Genomic DNA, 25008 nt, shown 5'->3' with positions numbered 1-25008 from the left:
ATTTGAGTCTTACCTCTTTTTTTTCCTTGGCCTTCCTAATTGATTTGTCGATTTTGTAGATCTCTTCAAAGAACCAACTTTTTTTTTTTTAGATTTTAATTTATTGTAGATAACTTAAAAATAAAATCTTTGGGGGCGCCTGGCTGGCTCAGTCAGATTTTAATTTATTCATAAAGAGAGAGGCAGAATGAGAAGCAAGCTCCTCACAGGGAGCCTGATGCAGGACTCAATCCCCAGACCCCAGGATCATGAACTAAGCTACAGGCAGAGGCTCAACTGCTGAGTCACCCAGGCATCCCAACAAACCAACTTTTTATTTCATTTATTTTCTTTCTATTGTTTTCTGCTATTTCATTTATTTCTGCTCTAATATGTATTTTCTTCCTTTTGCTTGCTTTAGGTTTGGTTTGCACTTTTTCTATTTTCTTAAGGTGTAAGTTTAAGTCACTGATTTGAGGTCTTTTTAATATAGCACAGTTGTAAATTTTCCTCTGTGCTTTTAGTTGCATCCCATAAATTTTGGTACATTGTGTTTTTATTTTCATTAACCTCAAAATATTTCCTAATTTACCTAGTGATTTCTTCTTTGACCTATTGGTTATTCTGGAGTGTGATTGCCACATATTTGTGAATTTCTCATATTTCCTTTTGGTTATTTATTTCTTATTCTGTTATAGTCAGAGGACATACTTCCTGTAATTTCAATCCTTTTAAGTTTATTGACAGTTGTGTTATGACCTAACATACTGTCTATTCTGGAGAATGTTCCATGTGCCCTTGGGAAGAATGTGTGTTGTGTTGTTTTGAGCAGAGTGTTCTTTAGATATCTCTTAAATCTAGTTAGTTTCTAGTGTTGTTTGGGTCTTCTTTTTCCTTGTTGATCTTCTGTCTAGTTCTGTTTATTATTGAAAGTGGGGTGGGACGCCTGGGTAGCTCAGCGGTTGGGCACTTGCCTTCAGCTCAGGACGTGATCCCGGGATCCAGGATTGCGTCCTGCATCGGGCTACCTGTGGGGAGTCTGCTTTTCCCTCGGCCTGTGTCTGTGCCTCTCTCTCTCAGTCTGTCTCTCATGAACAAATAAATAAATCTTTTTTTAAAAAAAGATTCTCTCTTTGTCTCTGTCTACCAGTAGTTTGATTTTGAGGTGTCTAAGCATAGATCTCTTTGAAATTAGCCTATTTGGAATTTGTTGAGCTTCTGGGATGTGTAGATGTCATGTTTGTCATTAAATTTGAGACTTTTTCAGCCATTATTTCTTTGAATACTTTTTTCTCTTTTTCTTCCCCTTCTGGGACTCCCATTATGCATATATTAGTATACTTTAAGTGTGCCACAGTACTCTTAGGTTCTGTTTATTGATTTATTTTTTTGGTGGTCAGCCAGATAACCTCAAGTGATATGTTTTTATGTTCATTGATTCTTCTCTCAGCTCAAATGCTGTTGAGCCCTCTAGTAAACTTTTCATGTCAGCTATTTACTTTTTAACTTCAGAATTCTATTTAGGGTGTGTGTGTGTATGTGAGAGAGAGAGAGAGAGAGAGAGAGACTATATGTGTGTATATAAAATTTCTATCCCTTCATTGATATTCTCCATATGGTAAGAAAACATTCTCATACTTCCCTTTAGTTCTTTAGTTTATAGTTTTCTTTAGTTCTTTGAACCATTTTATGAGCTGATTCAAAGTCTGTCTAGTACAATGCCTGGGCTTCCTCAGGAACAGTTTTTGTTGACTGCTTTGTGTGTATATAAGGGTCATAATTCTTTTCATGTCTTGCAATTTTTGTGTGAAAAGTAGACATTTTAAGTAATTTTAAGTGTGGCAACCAGCTCCCCTCCCATTAGAGTTTGTTGTTACTACTTGTTTATTTAGTGACTTTCCTAAACTAATTCTATAAAATCTATATTCTTTGGTATGTGTGACTATAGAAGTCTCTGCTCTAAAACTATTTTATTTTATTCTTCTGTCCCTCTGTCCCACATTCAGTCATGTGCCAAAGTCTGTCCATTTTAATTGCATTTTTAAATTATTATTATTCCCTCCTTTCAGTCTTATGGCACCTCTGTAGCTCAGGTCCCAGTTATTTCTTACCTTGATTACTGTAAAAAACATCTAAACTGAACAACTCATTTATAGTTCACCATCTTTCTGATTTAAACTACTCCACTACTGGTTTTCTTTCTAAATATGGTTTAATCATTGTCTTTTCCCTAACCAAGTAAAATTTTTCCAAAAAACATTCAAGGATGATTAGGTTGGATAAGACATATTTGTAAATGAGAAGAATCTTGTGGCAAAAGAGTGACTGCCAATAGAATGGTTTGGGGAGTGACTTGTAGCATAAAGTCCTAGAGGAAGAGGGAGAGAATTAGTTCAGGAATATCTGACATAGGAATGGGTTGGGGGATTTATCCTTTGAGACATTATGGAAGGTCCTAGGGATGTATAGATAGAGTTCAAATGATAGAAGACACGTAAGAGAGAACATAAAAATTTTCTTTCTTTTTCAAAGTTCATCTCTTCAGAGTGAGAAGGTTAAGTGTAATCTAGGAGTCTGAGAGTATTAAAGTCTTAAAATGGTAATAGGTAAGAAATATAAAAGATTTCTCAGTTAAGAAATGTAAAATTAGGGGCACCTGAGTAGTAGAGTTGGTTGGGCATCCAATTCTTGGTTTTGTTTCAGATCCTGATCTCAGGATTTTGAGATCTGGCCCCACGCTAGGTTCTGTGCTCAGTGTGGAGTCCACTTAAGAGTCTGTTTCCATTTCAATACCCCTCACTTGTGCTCTTTCTTTGCCTCTCAAATAATTTTATTTTTTTAAGATTTATTTATCATAAGAAACTAGTCTTATGAAACATTCTCAGTAATGCTGTCACTGTGTCTTTGAACTTCTTAGTGACGCTGGTCTTTACTGAAGAAACCAACTTATATTCTCTTTGAAGATGTCTATTTAAAGTTAATCCTTGTTAGTGGGTGAAGGGGGGTGGCACATCTGGGTGACACAGTTGGTTAAGAATCTGACTCTTGATTTCAGCTCAGGTCATGATCTCAGGGTTGTGATATCAATCCCTGCATTGAGCTCCATCTTGGGCATGAAGCCTGCTTGGGATTCTGTCTCTCCTTCTACTCCACTTCTCTTATCTCTTTAAAAAAAAAAAAAGTTAATCCTTGTGCACTAGGTGTATTTCTGATATATTTTTTACAAAATTTTCTATCATTTTTAGGGTTTTTAAAAAATTATTTTATTTAAAAAAGATTTTATTTATTTGAGACAGAGGGAGAAAACGTGAGGGAGGAGGGAGGAGTAGAGGGAGAGGGACAAGCAGACTTCATGCTGAGATCTGATCCTGATGTGGGGCTCAGTCTCACAACCCTGAGGTCATGACCTGAACCAAAGCCAAGAGTTGGACCCTCAACTGAATAAGCCACCCAGTCGCCCCAATTATAATCATGTTTTAAGCATGCTTTCCCATAAATGTTCTCAGACAGCACAACCACCTGCAGAGATAGGCAAGGCACAGATTGATTCTACCATTTCACTAATGAGGAAAGGCCTAACTAAAAGTTTATAGACCTGACCAGACTACATAGTAATGCAAAACGAGGAGTTAATCACATATTATAATCTAGGCTTAATGCTTTATGTCCTCCTTTTTGTACTATAAACTTTAACAACCATATTAAAACAGGCCTTGTGGGTCAGAAGTGATGTTTTAAAGCTGAAACATATGACCTGGAGCACCTGAGCAGTGCAATAACTAGGGTAACACTGAGTGCCAATGTAGGCAACAAAGAGGGCAAAGAATAGTGTTATATCCAGCTTTCTACATTATAAGGTCCTACTTAATATTTTATTTGATCCTACAACAGCTTTATGAATTATGATTATCCCATTTTATTTATTTATTTTTAAAGATTTTAAGTAATCTCTACACCCAATATGGGGCTCAAACTCCAAGACCAAAAGTCACACACACCACCAACTAAGCCAGCCAGGTGCCCCATGATTATCCCATTGTAAATAGTTTAGGAAATGGAATTGCTGAGAGCTTAAAATGTTTAAGGCCACAGGGCTGGGATCCCTGGGTGGCGCAGTGGTTTGGCGCCTGCCTTTGGCCCGGGGTGCGATCCTGGAGACCCGGGATCGAATCCCACGTCGGGCTCCCGGTGCATGGAGCCTGCTTCTCCCTCTGCCTATGTCTCTGCTTCTCTCTCTCTCACTGTGTGCCTATCATAAATAAAATAATTAAAAAACAAAATTTAAGGCCACAGGGCTGGTAAGGGGTAAAGTTGGAGATTCAAACCTAGATCAATATATTATAAATCTTATGTTCTTTCTTTTGTATTTGACCATTCTTGTAATCATTTAATTATTTATCAAATTTTTAACCTTTTTTGTTTTCATTTGTCTCAGGATATTTTCTGATTTCCCTTGTGATTTTTCTTTGACCCATTGGTTGTTCAAGTGTTTTTGTTTAATTTCCACATATTTGTGAATTTTCCAGTTTTCCTTTTGCTGTTGATTTCTTTCTTTTTTTTTTTTTTAAAGACTTTACTTATTTATTCATGATAGACACACACAGAGAGAAGCAGGGGGAGAAGCAGGCTCCATGCAGGGAGCCTGATGTGGTACTCGATCCCGGGACTCCAGGATCATAGCTGGACCCAAGGCAGGTGCCACACCGCTGAGCCACCTAGGGATCCCCTTGTTGTTGATTTCTAGTTCATTCCATTGGGGTCAGATATGATACTTGGTATAATTTCAGTCTTCTTAAATTTTTTAAAACTTGTTTTGTGGCCTTGTTTTGTGATTTATCATGAAATATGTTCCATATGGTCTTGAAAAGAAAGTGTAACTGCTGTTTTTTGATAAAGTTTTCTGTATGTCTGTTAGGTCCAATTAGTCCATTGTGTCATTCAAGGCCATCTGTCTCTTTGTTGATCTCCTATCTGGTCACTCCATCCAATATTGAAAGTGGGATGTTGAGGTCCCCTACTTTTATGTTATTGTCTGGTTTTCTCATCAGTTTCATCAATTTTCCTTTATATGTTTGAGTGCTTTGGTGTTAAGTGTATATATATTTGTAACTGTCATATCTTCCTGATGAATTGCTCCAATATCACTATATAATGTCTTTCTTTGTCTCTTATGACAGTTTTTTATTTAAAATCTATTTTGTCTAATATAAGTGTAGCCAGACCTGCTCTCTTTTGGTTACCATTTTCATGAAATATATTTTTCCATCCTTTCACTTTTGGTCTGTCTGTGTCCTTATATCTCAAGTGAATCTCTTGTTGGATCTTATTTTTTGTTTTATTTTGTCTTTAATTTATCCATTCAATTATGCTATATCTTTTGATTGGGGAATTTGATCCATTTATATTTAAATAATTACTGATGGGGAAGGATTTATGGTCATGTATTTAATTGTCTTCTTTAAGATTTTATTTATTTATTGAGAGAGACCACATGTGCATGCATGCTGAGCCAGGGGAGGGGCAGAGGCAAAGGGAGAGGGAGAGAATCTAAAGTAGACTCCACAATGAGCCCAGAGCCCAACCACAGGGCTTGATCTCATGATGTGAGGCAAAATCAAGAGTCCAGTGCTTAACCAACTGAGCCACTCATGCATCCCTACTTAATTGTCTTCTACATACCTTGTAATTATTTGTCTTGCTTTTCTTCTTTTGCTGCCTTCTCTTGTATTTCATTAATTTTTTTGTAGTGATATTCTTTGACTCCTGTCTCATTTTCTTTTGTGTATCTTCTGTAGGTGTTTTCTTTGTGGTAACCTTGGGGATTGTATAGGTCATCTTATAACAGTATATTTTAAACTAATTACTACAATCATGTACAAGAGCTCTCTTCCTTTATCTCCTTCCCTGTTCTGTTTTTTATATCATCAATTATGTCTTTTTCTGTTTTATGCCCATTAACAGTTTTGTAGTTACAGTGATATTTTATACTTTTACCTTTTAAATTATGTACCAGAATTAAAAGTGAGTACACATCCCCATTACAGTATTACAGGATTTTGTATTTGTCTGTATATTTACCTTTACCAGAGAATTTTATATTTTTGTGTTTTTATTTTGCTGTCTCACATCATTTTGTTTCAACTGGAAGAACTCCCTTTAGTATTTCCTTTTTTAAAAAGACTTAGTTATTTAAGAGAGAGAGAGAGCACAAGTTTGGTAAGGGGCTGAAGGAGATGGAGAAAATCCTAAGCCAACTCCATGCTAAGCATGGACCCCAATATGGTGCTTGATCTCACAGTTGTAAGAGCCAAAACTAAGAGTTGGATATTTAACTGACTGAGCCACCCAGGTGCCCCTCCCTTTAGAATTTCTTATAAGGCAGATCTAGTGGTGATGAATTTTCTTAGTTTTTATTTATCTGGGAATTTTTTTCTTATTCCTACACTTTTGAAGGAGAGTTTTCAGATATAATATTCTTATTTGACAGTTGTTTTCTTCCAGTACTTTTTATTTTATTGGAGTTCGATTTGCCAACATATAGTATAACACCCAGTACTCATCCTGTCAAGTGCCCCCCTCAGTGTCCGTCTCTTTCAGTACTTTGAATATATCTTTCCACACCCTTCTGGGCTGCAGGTCTTCTGTTGAGAAATCTGCTGATACTCTTATGTGAACTTCCTTGTTCATGATTTTTCTCTTGCTGCATTCAAGATTTTCTCCTACTAGTCTTTGACTTTGGACAGTTTGGTTACATTTCTATGTGTGGACCTCTTTGAGTTCATCTTTGTTGGAGTCCTTTGAGCTTCATAAATTTGCATGTACAGTTCCTTCTTCAGATTTGGGAAGTTTCTGTCATTATTTCTTAGAATAAACTCTGTTCTTCCCTCAACTTTTCCCTTTTAGGACTACCATAATGCATATATTACCCTGTTTAGTGGAATTCCATAAGTCCCTTAGGTTCTTTTTACTTTCTTTTCCCCCTTCAATTAAGAAAGAAAGAAAGAAAGAAAGAAAGAAAGAAAGAAAGAAAGAAAGAAAGAAAGAAAGTTCCTGACTCAATTTCAAGTGATTTATCTCCAAATTCACTGATTCTTTCTTCTACTTGATCATGTTTAATGTTAAACTCCTTTAATGAATTTTTTGTTATTCTTTTGCTCCAGAATTTGGTTCTTTTTTGTACTTTGCATTTCTTTGTTGATATTCTCACTTTGTTTATTACTTTTCGGACTTCATTTAGTTATCTGTGTTCTCTTGTAACTCATTGAGTTCCTTAATACTTTTGTTTTGAATTCTTTGTCAGGTAATTAATAGATCTCCATTGTTTTAGGTTGGCTTCAGGAGACTTATTTTGTTCCACTGATTAGGCCACACTTCCTGTTTCTTTATATGTCTTGTAAATTTTTTGCTAAGATTTGAGCATTTGAAAAACAACAACCTAGTCTTTTGGACTTGTTTTATACAGGGAAGAACTTCACCAATCAGCTCAGGTAGAGACTCCAGGGGCTTTACAAGCCTTTTCTGGGGATGCATATTCTTTGAGTTTACACATGCAATTTCCCAATTAGAGAGATTTGTTGTTTTCTTTTTCAGCCATTTAAGTTCTCTCTGATATCTTTCTGTGGTACTGCAGGTACTCTTTTGCTGCAATAAGTCACTGAGTTCTCCTTTGTCCTCAGTGGCTTCAGGCATCCAGAGTATGCCAGATCCCTATCAGCATTCTAAGTCAGGCAAGACAGAAACCAGTCCCACAGGCAAACCCTCAAAAGCCAGAATATTGAACACATATTCTACTCATCCCTTTACCTCCCAAAGAAGAAGCTGTAAGTTGGGTGTTTTCTCTTGATCACACCATGCTATACTGGCTTGGAGTAAGGGCTATTGTCAGTGAAATGTAATGGCTTTTTCTTATCCACTTCAGTGCAACTGTTCTTGGCTTTGTGCTTGCCTGGTGTACTGTCACTTTTTAACTAGTTTCTGTAGTTCTCGGAAAGGCTTTCTGGACCATAAATTATTGTTAAGTCAGTGTCTCTGTGGGGGAACAAGATCTGGGGCTTCCTATTCCACCATCTTGCTGACATCACTCCAGATGCTGGAGTGATGTCAGCACTTTTTTGAGTTGTGGGATCTTTGGTGATCTGATAAAAACTGAAATGTCCCTCTAGGAAAAGAATACATATATATATAATACAAAATACAAATTTTGGGAGAGTTGTATGTATATTCATCAGTCCTATTCATGAACTCTGATTTTAAAATCTTGATATAGTCCATCCCCTGAGTATTAACACAGCAGGTATGCATTATTCCAGTCCTACACATTCTAAAGAAAGGACTGGCTTTTCACCAGCTCTTGGAATATAATCTCTGAGCTTTTGGAATATCCTGCCTAGTAAGAGTGCTTTTGTATGCCTAAAGCCTTGGGTCACATTGTATCAGTTTGACCAGATAGATCATGTTAACAATGTGACTTATTATGAACACTTTTTTCTGTGTACCTGAAACCCTGGGTCACACTATATCAGTTTGACCTATGTGGGGCTGGATACTGTTAGTTAAGGTTAAGTGAGGCATGCCTATGTGACTAACTCCCAGTAAAAATTCTAGACATCAAGGCTTAGGTGAGCTACCATGATTGGCAACACTTTGCATGTGTGTCACACACCATTGTTGGGAGAATTAAGTGCTATCTGTGAAACTGGCAGAGTACAGCTAGAAGCTTGCCCCTGGTTTCTCCTAAACTTGGCCTTACGTGTCTTTCTTTTGTTGATTCTAATCTGTGTCTTTTCACTGTAATAAACCATAACCATGAGTGTAACAGCTTTTTCTGAGTTCAGTGCATCCTTCTCGTGCATTTTTGAAACTGAGAGCGTCCTGGGGAAAATTCCTGTTGAGCTAGCCAATCTGTCATACCCACTGCTGCAATAAGGCCACATGTCTCTCAGCACCAAGCAAGTTCATTTCAACAAATGTTTAATGGATGCCTATCATTTGCTAAGGGCAAGGAAGTACAAAAACTCATAGATAAGTAAGATCATGCCTTGGGACCTTAGCATGGCCCTCTCCAGCCTTCTAAATCTAAGTGGTAGAAATCATGCATGTAGGAGATATTCTTTTCCTTCTTATTGCTTCCAGTTTACCTCACCCAACATATTCTGTATCTTATTCTTTGCATTCTGTATCAGATTATACTTAAAGGGAATACTTTTTTGTGTTTTGTTTTAATTGTTGAAATTAAATTATTTTTAAAAGTTAGATTTGTTGAAGTATAATCCATATACAATAAAATTCACTATAACTATATGGTTTGGTAAGGTTTTTTGTTTTGTTTTGTTTTATTTATTCATGTGAGACACACACAGAGAGAGAGGCAGAGACACAGACAGAGGGAGAAGCAGGCTCCATGCAGGGAGCCTGATGTGGGACTTGATCCCAGGACTGCGGGATCATGCCCTCGGTTGAAGGCAGACACTCAACTGCTGAGCCACCCAGGCATCCTGGTTTGGTGAGTTTTGACACATGTTTACCACATCAAGATACAAAACATTTCCTTCACCCTGAAGCTTTTCCTCATGCTACTTTTCAGGAAAGTCTCTTCACCCTCCCCATCCCTTGCCCCTGGCAATCACTGATTTGTTTTCTATTCCTTTAATTCTGCCTTTTCCAAAATGTCATATAAATGAAATTATATGATATGTATTCTTTTGTGTTTGCCTTTTCTTTCTTTTTCTTTTTTTCACCTATCACAGTGCTTTTGTGATCCATATTGTTGCATGTATCAGTAATTTGTTCCTTTTTATTACCTAGTAATATTCCATTGTATGGATATACCACAATTTGTTTTTCTTTTCACCAATTGTTGGACATTTGGATTGTTTCCAGTTGGGGGCTATTATGTGAATTAAGCTGCTGTTAACATTTGTGTTCAGGTGATTGTGTGGACATATGTTTTTGTTTCTCTTGAGTAAATACCTAAAAGCAGGATTGCTGTGTTACATGGTATGAGTATATTTATATGAAATTGCCTACTGGTTTTCCAAATGATTTTGCCATTTTGCATTTCTACTAAAGTATGAGATTTTCAGTTGTTATTTATCCTCACCACCACTTAATATTTCAATCTTTTAAAATTTTAGCCATTTACTAGGTATACAATGGTAACTCATTGTGCTTTTAGTTCCTATTTCCCTAATGACTGGTAATGCTGAGCATCTTATGCTTATTTGCCATTTTTATATCTACTTTGGTGTAGCTCAAATATATTATACATTTTTTAATTGGGCAGTTTGTCTTCTTTTTATGGAATTACGAGTATTCTTTACAATGTTCTGGATACAAGTCCTTTATCCTAAATGTGTTTTGCTATTATTATTTCCCAGTCTGTATTTTGTCTTTTCATTTTCCTGAAAGTATTTTTGATGAATACTCTCTCTTTTAGAGACAATTTATCAATGTTTTTAATGGTTTCTGTTTTTATCCCCTAAGAAGACTTTGCCTAACACAGAGTCAGATCTTTTCCTTTTTGTCTTTTAATGTTTTATAGTTTTGAGCCCATCTTTAATAGCTCTCAAACTTTTTGGCTAGGACCCCTTTATTCTGAAAAATCATTGAGCTAAATGTATCTGGACACACCAGGACCTAGAATACTCAAGAAATCTTGGTAAAGAAAAAGATTTTTTAAGTAAAAAGTTACTGGTTTTCAAACAAACTTGGAGGACGTAACTAGCATATTTCAAAATTTACTATAAAACTGTAGTTTTGGAAGAGGGAGAGTCGAATACACTACTGGAACAGAATAGTATATAAATAGATCCATAGATGTGTACTCTCTTGATTTTTATGAGAGGTGCCAGTGTAATTACATAGGTAAATGATGTTGTAACAGCTGGATGTATATGGAGAAAAATGAAGCCTGACTCTCAAACTATACACAAAATTTCTTATTCAAGTATATCATAGATTAAATTAAAAAACTAAAACATTCAACTTCCAAATAAAAGCATAGAAGAATATTTTCCTGATCTTGGGATTGGTAAAGATTTCTTAATCTAGTCACAAAATTAAACTAAACTAAAAAAGGAAAATTGATACATTGGACTTAATTAAAATTAAGAACATCTGATCATCAAATGATATCATTAAGAAAATAAATAGACTGAAGAACTCAAATACAGAATATATGAAGAACTACAAATCAATAAATAAGACATTTGTTTTTAAAATTAGCAAAAGATTTGAACAAGCAGTTCATGAAAGGATATTCAAGTGGCCTATTAACATATTTAAAGGTATTCAGAATAATATCAAAGAAATGCAAATTAAAACCACAGTAACACATTCAGTAGAATGGGTAAAAACAAGTTAAACAGTCATTATCCAATGTTGCTGAGGATATGGAATAGCTGGAACTCTCATACGTTATTATTTGGCAATTTTTTTATAATTCCAAACATAAATGTATTGTAGGATCCAACAATTCCACAGGCAGGCATATGGTCAAGAAAAGTAGTTCGTATGTGCCCTGGAATACTGCTGGAATATTGCTGGACTACTACCATCAATAATAAAAATGAACAGACTGTTAATACAGAGAATGATATGTATGAATCTCAAAAACACTATGCTGAAAGGAAAAAGCAAGTCACAAAAGATACATACTATATGATTCCATTCATATGATGATAGAAATCAGAATAATGGTTACCTCTGGTGAAATAGGTATTGATTAAATGAGGAACAAGGAGTCCTTCCAATGTGATGGAAATGGCCTATATCCTGAACTAGGTGGAAGTTACATGATATATATGTATGTAAAAATCAAGCTGCATGTCTAATATTTGTGTGTTTTGTGTATATAAATTATACCTTAGTAAAAAAATATTTTATTTTTAATTTTTTAAAGATCTTATTTATTTATTGGAGAAAGCACATGCACATTACTGGGGGGGAGGAGCAGGGGGAGAGGGACAAGCAGACCCTCTGCTGAGTGTGACGCTCCACCCAGGCTCAATTCCAGGACCCTCAAATCATGACCTGAGTTGAAATCAGGCACTTAACTGACTGAGCCAATCAGGAGCCCCTCTTTTTTTTTTTTTTTAGATTTTTATTTTAAGTAATCTCTACACCCAACATGGGGCTTTGAACTCACAACCCTGAGATCAAGAGTTGCACTCTACCAACTGAGCCAGCCAAGTGCCCCAAAAAAAATTTTAAATAAAAAAAAAATTTACTGTGGACACCCAAGAGCCTTGGTTTATGTGAATTATATCTATAATATCTTACCATATTAGAAATTGAAATGGAGCAATTTTAGATATTAACTCATTTAAAAATAATAACACATTACATATTAAAAGTGTCTTTATAAAAATGACTATTTTCTAAAACAAAAAAATTATAGGGGTGACATTGTTTTACATCTTTGCAACTTTCTTTAATGTCTGGCTTAAAGAAGATAGCTGGATGGATTCTCAAAGCTGCTTCTGCAACTAATTTGTTAAAATATCATGTATGCAGCCTTTTAGAAACTGCTGTACACATATAGGAGAAAATGAGTAGAAAGACAAATCACAGCTTATAATAATAGTTTTGACCTCATGATCCTCTGAGTCTCAGAGCCCCTGGAGTGCCCCATTCACTATACATTAGGAGCCGCTGCTCTGACCTGGCCACCTATGCTGCCTCTTTAGCATGTTGCTAGACAAGAAGTGAAATATCCAAGTTTAGAATGGGGTTCATTTTAGCTACTACTTATTATACAGCTTCATTAGTATCTTTCTCATTTCACAGTTCTGTCCCCTGCCTCCCCTACATTTTCTAGGTTCAATAGCTATGGAGATGAGATCATTTTTTTTCCTCTCTGCCCTGCCCCTCTGTGTGGAGGCCATATTCCAATAGCCAGGTAGATGAAAACACTGGAACACATGAGCATGGCAGGAGCTGAGCTCCATTTCAAGGTAACCTTAATTACTCCACCCTCAGCATAGTTATCATCATAATTTGCTTCTAGAATGAGACTGTTTCATCTTTCAACTAACAGGTCACCCTGGGACTGTATGGGAAGCACCTTGGGGCAGTGACTGAATAACCATAGCTGTCTCATACCAGTTCACATCACTGTCCTTTCCAGAGTAAGTGCTTCATTAAGGACCTTAACTTGGCACTCCCTTGCTTTCTTATGTGTTTTTAGTTACAGTTTAGAGCTGCTGGATACAGCCAGATGACTGTTAGCAAGATACTGCTGACTTTCTGAAATGCATCTAATGTGAGGGAGTGAGACATTATACTTCAGATTTTTTTCTAAATTTTATTATGAAAAATTTCAAACATATTAGAAAGTTGAAAGAATTTTATAACAAATACCCATAAACTTACACCTAGATTTTATAATTAATGTTACTATAGTTGCATTATTACATATATATCTACTTATCAATCTCTCTATCCATTTCATAAATCATCTTATTTTTTGATGCGTTTCAAAGTAATTTGCAGACATAATAAATACACCTCACCCCTTAACATTTCATGCATATATTTAACTAGAGCGTAATATTTGCTTATAGGGCTTTTTTTTTTTTTTAAGATTTTATTTATTTATTCATGAATGACACAGAGAGAGACAGACAGAGGGAGAAGCAGGCTCCATGCAGGAAGCCTGATGTGGGACTCGATCCCCCGTCTCCAGGACCACACCCTGGGCTGCAGGCGGCGCTAAACCGCTGCGCCACCGGGACTGCCCTTATAGGGTTTTTTTTTTAATTTTTTTTTTTTTAATTTTTATTTATTTATGATAGTCACAGAGAGAGAGAGAGAGAGGCAGAGATACAGGCAGAGGGAGAAGCAGGCTCCATGCACCGGGAGCCTGACGTGGGATTCGATCCCGGGTCTCCAGGATCGCGCCCTGGGCCAAAGGCAGGCGCCAAACCGCTGCGCCACCCAGGGATCCCCCTTATAGGGTTTTTTTAAAGGTAAAATTCATATACAATATACCCAAAGACTTGAAAACTTATATCCACATGAAAACCTGCACACAGATGTTTACGGCAGCTTTATTCATAATTGCCAAAACTTGGAAGCAACCAAGATGCCCTTTAGTAGGTGAATGGTTAAATGAATTGTAGTATATCCAAACAATGGAATATTATTCAGCACTAAAAGGAAATGAGCTATCAAGCCATGAAAAGACATGGGGAAACTTAAATGCATACTATTAAGTGAAAGAAGCCAAACTAAAAAAAGCTTCATATTGTATGATTTCAACTATATGGCAAAACTATGAGGACAGTGAAACATTTGCCAAAGGGGTGAGTGGGGGATGGGGTGGGAGCAGCATGGTGAATAATAGGTAGAGCACAGAGGATTTTTAGAGTAGTGAAAACATTCTATATGATACTATTATGGTAAATACACATCATTATACATTTGTCCAAGCCCATAGAATTTACAAAACCAAGAGTGAACCCTAATGTAAACCATAGACTTTCAGTGTTTATCATGTATCAATATTAGGTTTATCAGTTATTACAAATGTACCACTCAGGTGAGTGATATTGATAATAGGGAAGGCTGTGCATGTGCAAGGGCAAATGATGTTTGGGAAATCTCTGTGCCTTCCTCTCAGTTTTGCTGTGAACCTAAAACCACTCTAAATTAAAAAAAATTTTTTTTTAATTAAGTCTTTAAAAAAATTAGGTCAGGAGAATGAGAATTGTCTGTAGAAGACAAGGACTTCTGTTAATTAAAAAAAAAAATCATGTCCAGTGAAGTGGACAAATTGTGATTTCACTCTCTGGTGAATTTTGACAGACATATTCACATAGGTATTCTACGTTGAATTATAAAATACTACTATCACCCCAGAGAGTTATTTCAAGGCCCTCCTCAGTCTGTCTGATTACCACACTCAGAGAGACTGCTCACCACACTCACCATGCTCCCAGAGTCAGTAGCTTGTTTTCAGAATAATCTTTTATTATTTATTTATTAAAATTTTTAAAATTGTATTTATTTATTCACGATAGACACACAGAGAGAGAAGCAGAGACATAGGCAGAGGGAGAAGCAGGCTCCATGCAGGGAGCCCAATGTGGGACTTAATCCCAGATCCCAGGATCACGCCCTGAGCCAAAGGCAAATGCTCAACCACTGAGCACCCAGGCGTCCCAAGATTTTATTTATTTATTTGAGAGAGTGAGAGAGACCATAAGCAGTGTGTATGTTGGGGGGGTGAGGGGGGTGGTGCACTGGGAGAGAGTAGCAGCCTCTCTATTGAGCAGGGAGTTAGACCTGGGCTTGATCCCAAGATCCTGGGATCATGACCTAAGCAGAAGGCAGATGTTTAATCAACAGAGCCATGCTGGCAACCCTGAGAATAATTTTTTAAATACCTAGCAAAATCTTTTTCTAAAATTATTTGCGGGCAGCCCCGGTGACTCAGTGGTTTAATGCCGCCTTCAGCCCAGGGCGGGATCCTGGAGACCTGGGATCAAGTCCTGCATCGGGCTCCCTGCATGGAGCCTGCTTCTCCCTCTGCCTGTGTCTCTGCCTCTCTCTCTGTCTCAAATAAATAAATAAATAAATAACTTTAAAATAAATAAAAAATAAAATTATTTAGGAAATCTCTGGATTACTTAGGCCCCTTGTTCGTTACACTATAGAAGTCATAGAAAATTTATAGTCTTTTCTTAGATAATAATGGATATTTTGTATATATGACTTTTTTCCTAGAAGTCATTTTAAATTATGAAACAGGAGAACTGATCTTCAGGCAGCAAAGTGTTGTCAGTACAATCATTTTATTTCCTTAATACTGAATTACATAGATCTTGGAAAAATAAATTTAATGGGTAAAACTTCCAGAAGGAAAGAGACGAACAGGTCATTGTCACTTATTCCCATCTATCAATAGTCCATTGAAGGCAAAGCTCTCAGTGTATTGTGCAAGGTGAAAAGGAAGCTCTCAGGCTTCAGACTTGCAGGTTATTATTAAAGCCTGTGACAATAAACCAGACTGGCCTCAGGACCTGTTTCCCAGATGATCACTTCAACATCAGCACTCCAGGCAGGTTGGAACCTTTCAGAGCTAGGGGAAAACACTCCTGCAGTGCTTAATCTTGAAGCTTGAGGATAAACTCCGTATCAAAAGAAGGCTTGAATCCCAAACAAGTATTGAGTGGCTCACTTATTCCTTCTTTGTCCTACTAAAATGGTTTTGTAGTACATGGATAATTGCACATTTATTTATTAAGTCCTCCTATAGACCTATCCCTGTGGAGCATGTGAGGATGAAAACCTGATTCCAAATTTCAAGGGGTTTGCATTTGTCCAAGAGAAAGAATTTCCTCTGCCCTTCATTGTCCTAGCTGGACTAAAAAACAAATTGATATGAGATAGGTTACAGGAGAAAATCAAATTTAATTTCATATATACCAGGAATTTACCCAACTATAAAACTCCAAGACAATCAGGCAGAATGAAGTATATATGTCATTCTGAACTAAGGATAAAGGGATAGGGGTCTGGGACTTCAAAGGGAAGGAATGTAATTTGCAGGAAGATGAAAAAGAGTAAATGTTTGGTAAACAAATGGTTGCTGGGCCACTGGTAAACAATGGGATGTAGAGGACTTTGATCAAATAGGCCTTACTGGGTTCCTCTCTGTCTGCCAGTCCTAGTTCATTTAATAATGTAGTTACCTATGATAATAGCCTATCTCTCTTCCTGGAGCAGCAGGTCCTTGATCTAAATTCTTTTTACGCAGTTTGAGGGGGGAGGTAAAGAGCTTTTCCTGAACCTGCTGGCTTTTGATCACTTTTTAACTCAAAGTAACTCATGCCAAAGTGGCCCATTTGGGGTGGCCTGCCTTTTGACACTTGCACTAAGTAGCTCTGGGTTTTATGGGGAGAAATAAGAGAATTCTGACTAAGAAGTTGGGTATGATAGTGAGGAGACTCGTGGAAGAAGGAAAATTTGAACTGGCCTTTAAAAGATTGGTAAAATTCTTGACAAATATGGATGAGAAGAAAGAGCCAACCATTTTTCATACTGCAGCCTGAATGATTTTTCTGAAGCACAGATCTAACCATCGCATTCCTCTATGTAAAGCACTTCAGTGATGACAAATATTAACACTTACTTTGTTTTGTGAGATAATGGTGCCCAGCACATAGTGGATAAAGAAACTGAGGTCCAGCGGGGACCATGTCCTCCTCAAAGCCAGTGATTAATGGTGCAACCAGATTAGAACTTGGTGCCCTTAGGGAATAGAAAGAAACTTCATTAAGTTGATAAAGAAATTTTTTTTCAAAAATCATTGACAGATTTACAAAAAACAACAGAGGGACTTATTTTAAGATATATTTATTTATTTTAGAGACAGCCAAGTGAGCAGGAAGTGGGGCAGAAGGAGAAAGAGAATCCTGAAGCAGACTCCCTGTTAAAGATGGAACCCAGCTCAGGGCTCAATCCCAAGACCCAGAGACCATGATGTAAGCCAAAATCAAGAATGGGCCCCGGGGCACCTAGGTGGTGCAGTCGGTTAAGCATCTTACTTTTGGTTTCAGCTCAGATCATTATCTCAGGGTCATGAGTTCAAGCCCTAGTCCAGCTCTGTGCTCAGTACAGAGTCTGCTTGGGCTTCTCTCCCTCTCCCTCTGCCCATCCCCCAACCCACTCTGTCTCTCAAATAAATAATAAATAAATAAATAAATAAATAAATAATCTTAAAAAAAAAAAGTTAGGGGTGCCTGGGTGGTTCAACTGTTTAAGCGTCTGCCTTTGGCTCAGGTCATGATCCCATTATCCTGGGATCAAGCCCCACACCCGGCTCCTTGCTCAAAGGGGAGTATAAAATATAGAGCTATACCTATATATATAATTGGAAAAAATGAAATTAAAAAAATCTTGCAATAGAGAAATTCTTTGGTAAATCACAAAACCTGGAAGGCATAAAGGAGGAAAATTCTAAGAGATGTGATTATAATAAAAGTAGCAAAGCTTTGTAGTAGATATTGGATCAGTCAGAAAAACAGCAACCATACTAATTATTTTAACAGGAAGAACTCATTCCAGGTGGTTCATTAAAAAAGTATGAAAGTCTCAAAAGGCAGAGGGGAAACCCTGAAGTGTTATGGAAATAGTGCCCACAGGAAACAGCTACCATCCATAGAGCTGGGAAAACAAGGGAAGAGTTTGGAGTTATGGGTACCTAGAAGCTTGGAAGAGGTCCCAACAAGAGCTGGAACCTAGACCTCTGATGTTAGAGTATGTATTAGTTTTCTATTGCTATTGTAACAAATCACCAGAAATTGCCACAAATTTCATGGCTAAAACAGATTTATTCTCTTACTGTTGTATAGGTTAGAAGTTTAACACAGATTGACATTGATCTCACTAAGCAAAATAATCAAGATGTCAGCAGGGCCATATTGCTTTCTGGAGACTCACTGGAAGAATCCATTTCCTTGTTTTTTCCAGCTTCTAAAGGATGCCCACATTGGTTTATGACTCCTTCCTTCATTTTCAAAGCCAGCAGTAGCCATTTGTATCCTTCATACATAACACCACTATGACACCGACCTTTCTGCCTCCTCCTCCCCTTTTAAAGGACCCTTGTGATTACATTGGGCCCACCTATCCAGGTTATTCAGAATAATCTCCCATCTCAAGGTTTTTAACTTAATCATATCCACACATTCCCTTTTGCACTGTAAGATACTATATTGAACACTTCCAGTGATTAGGACACGGAGATCTTTGATATTCTACTGTCTATCACAGAGTATTACCTGGCTGTTTTTAATTTTTAATTTTTTAAAGTAATTTTTTAAAGAGATGTAATAAGTCTCATTCTGAGATTGCTACACGAGCTTGGAAACTGGAACTGAGTGCTACCTTCATGGTAAAGAACCAATCCTAGAGCAACACTGACAGAAGTAGCAGGCAAATCAGGAAGGAGCAATTCCCTTTTCCCTACTCTTGTATTCTTGTCTCTCTCTAGTGCTATTGGTGGGATTTGTCAGGAAGCCAGCTGGCTAAAAAGAGAGCTGTAGTTTTGCAGAATATCAGTCCCAGCATTGCAGAGCAGAATGTAGAAGGATGGGTTTAAGGCTAAAAACAATACCTTAGTAACTGATGAAGATACCATTAAAAAAATAAAGTTTAAACAAGTGACAGCCTGGGATTACATTATACTTAATAAGGAGTAACTCCAATATATTATTTTTAATAATCCAATAAAACTAAGACAACCCAATAAAAATGGGCAAAGATAAGAATAAAAATGACCAATTCACAATGACCAATAAACATAGGAAAATATCCTTGAGTTCATCGGTGAGCAGGAGAATGCCTTAGGGCCTAGATCCAACAGAAGGAGATAATTCTTTTTGTTTGGAAGATATCTTGATCCTTTAGTTTGACACTGCTAAAATACAAGTAGGCACACCAAGAATTAGTGGATCAGTGAATAATGAGGGCTCTCCAAGTATGAAACAGGAAGATTATATATAACAGTAATAAGTCATTAGTAACAAGGCAAAAGGAAGGGCCTTGGGGAACCTGGGTGGCTCAGTCAGTTAAGTGTCCAACTCTTGGTTTCAGCTCGGGTCATGATTTCATGGGCTATGGAATCAAGCCCTGCATCGGGCTCCACACTCAATGGAGAGCCTGCTTGAAGATTCTCTCCTGCCCTTCCTCTAATTCGTACTTGCTCTCTTTCTCTCTGACATAGATAAGTAAATCTTTAAGAGGGGGGGATCTGCATGGGCTTGTGCAGATATAAGAATTTGTTTTTAATTTTTAATTTTTTAAAGTAATCTCTGCACCCAACATGGGGCTTGACAACTCTAAGATTGAGACTTGCTTGTTCTACTGACTGAGCCAGCCACGCTCCCCTAAGGAATTTAATCTATAGAATAATGTTACATGTAATATCTGCTTTTGTAGAGCTTTTGGTTTAGAAAGAGCAGCCACTTTAGAGAACACAGAGAGGTAGCTTGGCCTATTCCTAAGAACAGATCAATCTGGTATGCCATATAAGAAGTTGTAAGAAGGAAATAAGTCTGGGATAAAGGGCAGTGGTATGCCTGAACAGATCTAGGAGGGTGTAAAGCTAAGAGAAACCAATCAGAGTCTCTAGTCAATTGTGAGTCACATAGATCATATCATTTATCAGTGTCAAATGAGGTAAAATATATTATTAAATATATAGGGGAGTGACATTGGCATCATGGTGAAATAAGATGTCCTTCATTTTCGTACATCCTCCCAACACTAATTCAGCATCCATCCATGGAAAAAAATGCCTTTATGGGAGATATGGGATCCAGCACTGTACACCAAAGGACCTGGGAGGAGTCCTGCCCATCTGTACATTAGGTAATACGTATATAAACCTCAGTCCTGGCCTTGTACCTTGCAGCAGCCTGTGAACTAGCTCTAGCTACACTTGGCTGCAGTCCGAGAGCCCCTAGAGAATACTCTTAGACAATTGATCATCTCCTTAGATGCAGAAAAAAGCATGTGACAAAATACATTTTTCATCATAAAACCCCTCAACCAACTGGGTATAGAAGGAACATGCCTCAACATAATAAAGGCCACATATGATAAACCCACAACTAACATCATACTCAGTGGTCAAATGTTGAAAGCTTTTTTTTTTCTACAAGAACAATACAGTGGTGTCCACACTTCCCATTCCTATCTGACATAATACTAGAAGTCCTAGCCAGAGTAATCAGGCAAAGTAAAGAAATAAAAAATAAACACAAATTTGAAAGGAAGAAGTAAAATTGTCTTTGTTTGCAGATGATCTAATCTTATATAGAAAATTCCAAAAATTCCACCAAAAATCTATTAGAAGTAATCAATGAATTCAGTAAAGTTGAAATATACAAAATCAGCATGCAGAAATCAGTTGTGTTTCTATACACTAACACTGAAATGTCTGTAAAAGGAAACAATCCTATTCACAATAGCATCAAAAACAATAAAATACTTAGGAATAGATTAGACCAAGGAGGTGAAAGATCTATACACTGAACACCGTAAGGCTTCAATGAAAGAAATTTAAGTAGACACAAATAAATGGGAGATATCCCATGTTCATAGAGTTAATATGGTTAAAATGTTCATATTACACAAAGCCATCTATAGATTCAATGAAATCTCTATCAAAATTCCAATGGTAATTTTCACAGAAATAGAAGCAATCCTAAAAATCACAATTCCTGATTTCAAATTATACTACAAAGCTGTAGTGATCAAAACACCATGGTAGTGGTATAAAAATAGAAACATAGTCCCATGGATCAGAATTGAGAGCCCAGAAATAAACTCTTATATGTAGTCAACTGATATTTGACAAGGGAGCCAAGGATACTTAATGAGGAAAGGATAGTCTCTTTAATAAATGGTATTGAGAAAACTGGAGAATGAAATTGGACCCCTCTCTTAATCACTCATAAAAATTAAGTCAAAATGGATTAAAGACATAAACATAAGGTCTGAAACCATAAAACTTCCAGAAGAAAATATAGGGGCTAGTCTTGACTAGCCCATGATAATAGTCTTGGCAATGATTTTTTTTGGGGGGGGGATATGACACCAAAAACACAACAAGGGTAAAAATAAGTGAGACTACATCAAACTAAAAACTTTCTGTATAGCAAAAGAAACAATCAACAAAATGAAAAGGCAACCTATAAAATGGGAAAAAATATTTGCAAATGTGTCTGATAAAGGTTAGTATCCAAAACGTATAAACAATTCAATAGCACACACACACAAAAAAAACCACTTTGTGTGTTTTTTCCAACTTTAAAAATGATCAGGGATTTGAATAAATATTTTTGTAAAGAAGACATTCAAATGGCCAACATGAACATGAAAAGATGTTCAACAACCCTAATCATCAGATAAATGCAAATCTAAACTAAACTATCACTGCACACTTGTTAGAATGGCTGTCATCAAAAAGATGAAATATCAAGTGTTGGCAAGTATGTGGAGAAAAGGGAACCCTTGTGCACTGTTGGTGGGAATGTAAATTGATTCAACCACTGTGGAAAACAGTATGGAGTTTCCTAAAAAAAAAAAAAATAGAAGTATGATATGATCCAGCAATCCCACTTTGAGGTATGTATCAAAAGGAAATGAAATAAGGATCTTGGAAGAGATATCTGCACTTCCATGTTCACTGCAGCATGATTCACAATAGCAAGATAATGGAAAAACCCAAGTGTCTATTGATGGATAAACAGATAACATGTGGTGTGTGTGTGTCTGTGTGTGTATATATACACACACGCATAGAATATTGTTCAACCATGAGAAAGAAGAAAATTCTGTCATTTATGACAACATGGATGGACTTTTTTTAAAGATTTAATTTACTTATTTGAGACAGAGAGAAAGAGAGGGGAGGAGTAGAGGGAGAGAATCTCCAAGCAGACTCCATTCTGAGCACAGAGCCCAGCATAGGGCTCAATCCCAGGACCCATGAGATGATGACCTGAGCGAAAACCAAAAGTTGGATTCTTAGCCAACTGAGCCACCCAGAAGCCCCAACATGGGTGGGCTTTTAAAGGACATTATACAAAGTGAAATAAGTCAGACAGGGAAAGACAAATATAATATCACTTATATGTGGAATCTAAAAAAGCCAAACTCATAAAAACAGAAGAGTATAATGGTGGTTGCCAGGGGTTGGGGGGCGGTGGAGGAAATGGGGAGATGTTTGTCAAAATGTATAAACTTCCAGTTATAAGATGAATAAAGTTTTGGGATCCAATGTACAGCATGGTAATTATAATTAATACTTGATTATAAACTTAAAAGTTGCTAAGAGAGTAGATATTAAATTTTCTCATCACAAAAAAATGGTGATTATGTGAGGTAATGAAGGTGTTGGCTAATGTAGTGATAATCATTTTGCGGCATATGAGTGTATCAAGTCAACACATTGTACACCTTGAAGCTACACAATGTTATATATTTATTATATCTCAGTAAAGCTGGGTAAATGGCTATGTTGAAAAATAAGAAAGGCTTAATATCAATGGCCTAAGAAACTAAAAAAGGAAGTAAATCCAAGATAAGCAGAAAGGAGAAAATGACAGAAATTAATATAGAGAAAACAAACCAGAGAGAAAATTATCAAAGCTATAAATTGGTCCTTTGTAAAAAGAATAACCAAACTGTTAAGCTCCAGCTTGATGGACCAAGGAAGGAAACCTCAGTTATAGAATACAAATACCAGAAATAAAAAGCAGTCATTACTGATAATTTCTAGCAAAATTTTGAACAAGAAGTTACACTGCTCTTATGCAAAAAAATTTTTTTAAAGATTTTATTTATTCATGAGAGACACAGAGAGACAGAGACACAGGCAGAGGGAGAAGCAGGCTCCATGCAGGAAGCCTGATGCAAGACCCAATCCCGGTACTCCAGGATCACACCTGAGCCAAAGGCAGACACGCTTAACTGCTGAGCAACCCAGATGTCCCTCTTATGCAAATTTTATCAGAGAGTGAAGAAGGTAACACTTCCAAATTCATTTTGTGAGGCCAGTATTACCTGTTATAAAGACCTGATGAAGACATTATAGAAAAAGACACTTATAGACCAATATCCTTTATGAATATAGATGCAGATTATTTATAGTTAGATCTGTCAAAGAATGAATAAAAAAGTAAGTAGAAATTTTTCTGGAGGCAATCAGTTCAGTATGTGGAAGAAACCAAAACTAAGCAAAGAAAGGATAATGGTCTTAGAAGGTGGGAAGGGGCAAGTAATAAAACAAATCTAGATTAAAACACCAGTGAGATTACCTTTTTTCCATCTCTCCAAATGAAAGATTTAAAATCATTAGCTGATATTAATGAGAGGAAATGTGCATACATTATTGGTGGGAATATTATACAGCACAGCTTCTTGGAGGATGGTTTGGCAATGCCTATTAAAAATAAGAATTCAATCCATGTACCTTCCATGTTTAGATCCAGCTTCTTCATACTGGAGAAAGGCAAGTCCAAGTGAGCATAGATATTCATAATATAGTGCTAGATGTGAGAGAGCAGGTTTCATACTAAACATTATATAAAACATGATTCAATTTTAATTAATTATATTTATGTATATGTCCACAGGGGAAAAAAGGCTATTCAAAAATATAAATAATGATTGTTTCTGGATCTTGGAATTATGCGTAATTTTCATTTTCTTCATTTTGTTTATTGGTGTTACAAAACTTTAAGATGATATACACTGTTTCTGTAGCAAAAAAAAAAAAAGGTTATTAAAAGGAAAATCACTAAAGTGGTTAAAGATACTGTCAGATTAGCCTATAGTCATGAAAAGAAGGGTTTTACTTATTTTGTTTTATTCCTAAACCAGTACAATTGGTCTTCATTCACCTTTACTGAAATCTTTATACTGGCATTTAATGGGTTGGGTTTGTCTTTTTTAGAGGATAAATATAAGTGCTAAAAGTCTCTGAAAGAAACCCAGATAAAAACCCTGAAAACTGAAGAAATTGTTCTTTTATGTCAAAAATCCTTTTAGACACAGTTGGAGGTTCATTATCCAAGATACTGCAGAATGGAATTGTAACTCTGCCATGTTGCCCTGTCACATCTAGAAGGAACTGTTCATCACCAGAAAGAAAAAGCGTTCTCCAGCACTTATGGATCCCTGCTCATGGTAAAACTGTTTCTTCACTTCCCCATTTGGTTACTTTTTGGTCTGTCTTTAGAGTCACCTTCAGAGGATTCCTGGATACCCATTTCTTTTCCAGGTTGCCTTCCCCTTTCTCTGTCCATGTCTGTCCCATCCCACCCTGGGTTTCTGGTCTACTCTGGACTGTAGAAACAATCCTGGGGCCTCAGTTCTTCAGAGTAGACCATGTGCTGGACCAAAAAACCTTTCTCTTAATGTTTCTGATACTGGTAGCTCCCAGCACATATTTCTATGACTTATGCTAAGTGGCTCTCTCTCAGGGTAGAAAAAGGAAGAAATATAGGGGTCCTG

At 36.7% G+C, this 25008-nt stretch overlaps 1 long non-coding RNA gene across 1 annotated transcript in view; it reads left to right on the top strand.

Moving 5' to 3' along the window:
• LOC140594160 (uncharacterized) overlaps positions 1-25008 on the top strand; it is a 49040-nt gene that overhangs the window by 18433 nt on the left and 5599 nt on the right. Inside the window, exon 2 of the long non-coding RNA XR_011994692.1 lies at positions 24544-24681. This is a non-coding gene — a long non-coding RNA (uncharacterized lncRNA). The remainder of the gene's footprint in view (positions 1-24543; positions 24682-25008) is intronic.

Source organism: Vulpes vulpes, chromosome 10 (assembly GCF_048418805.1).
Source record: "Vulpes vulpes isolate BD-2025 chromosome 10, VulVul3, whole genome shotgun sequence".
Classification (NCBI taxonomy): domain Eukaryota; kingdom Metazoa; phylum Chordata; class Mammalia; order Carnivora; family Canidae; genus Vulpes; species Vulpes vulpes.
The sequence above is the reverse complement of the archived record's forward strand: the minus strand, read 5'-3'. Positions and strand labels throughout refer to the sequence as shown.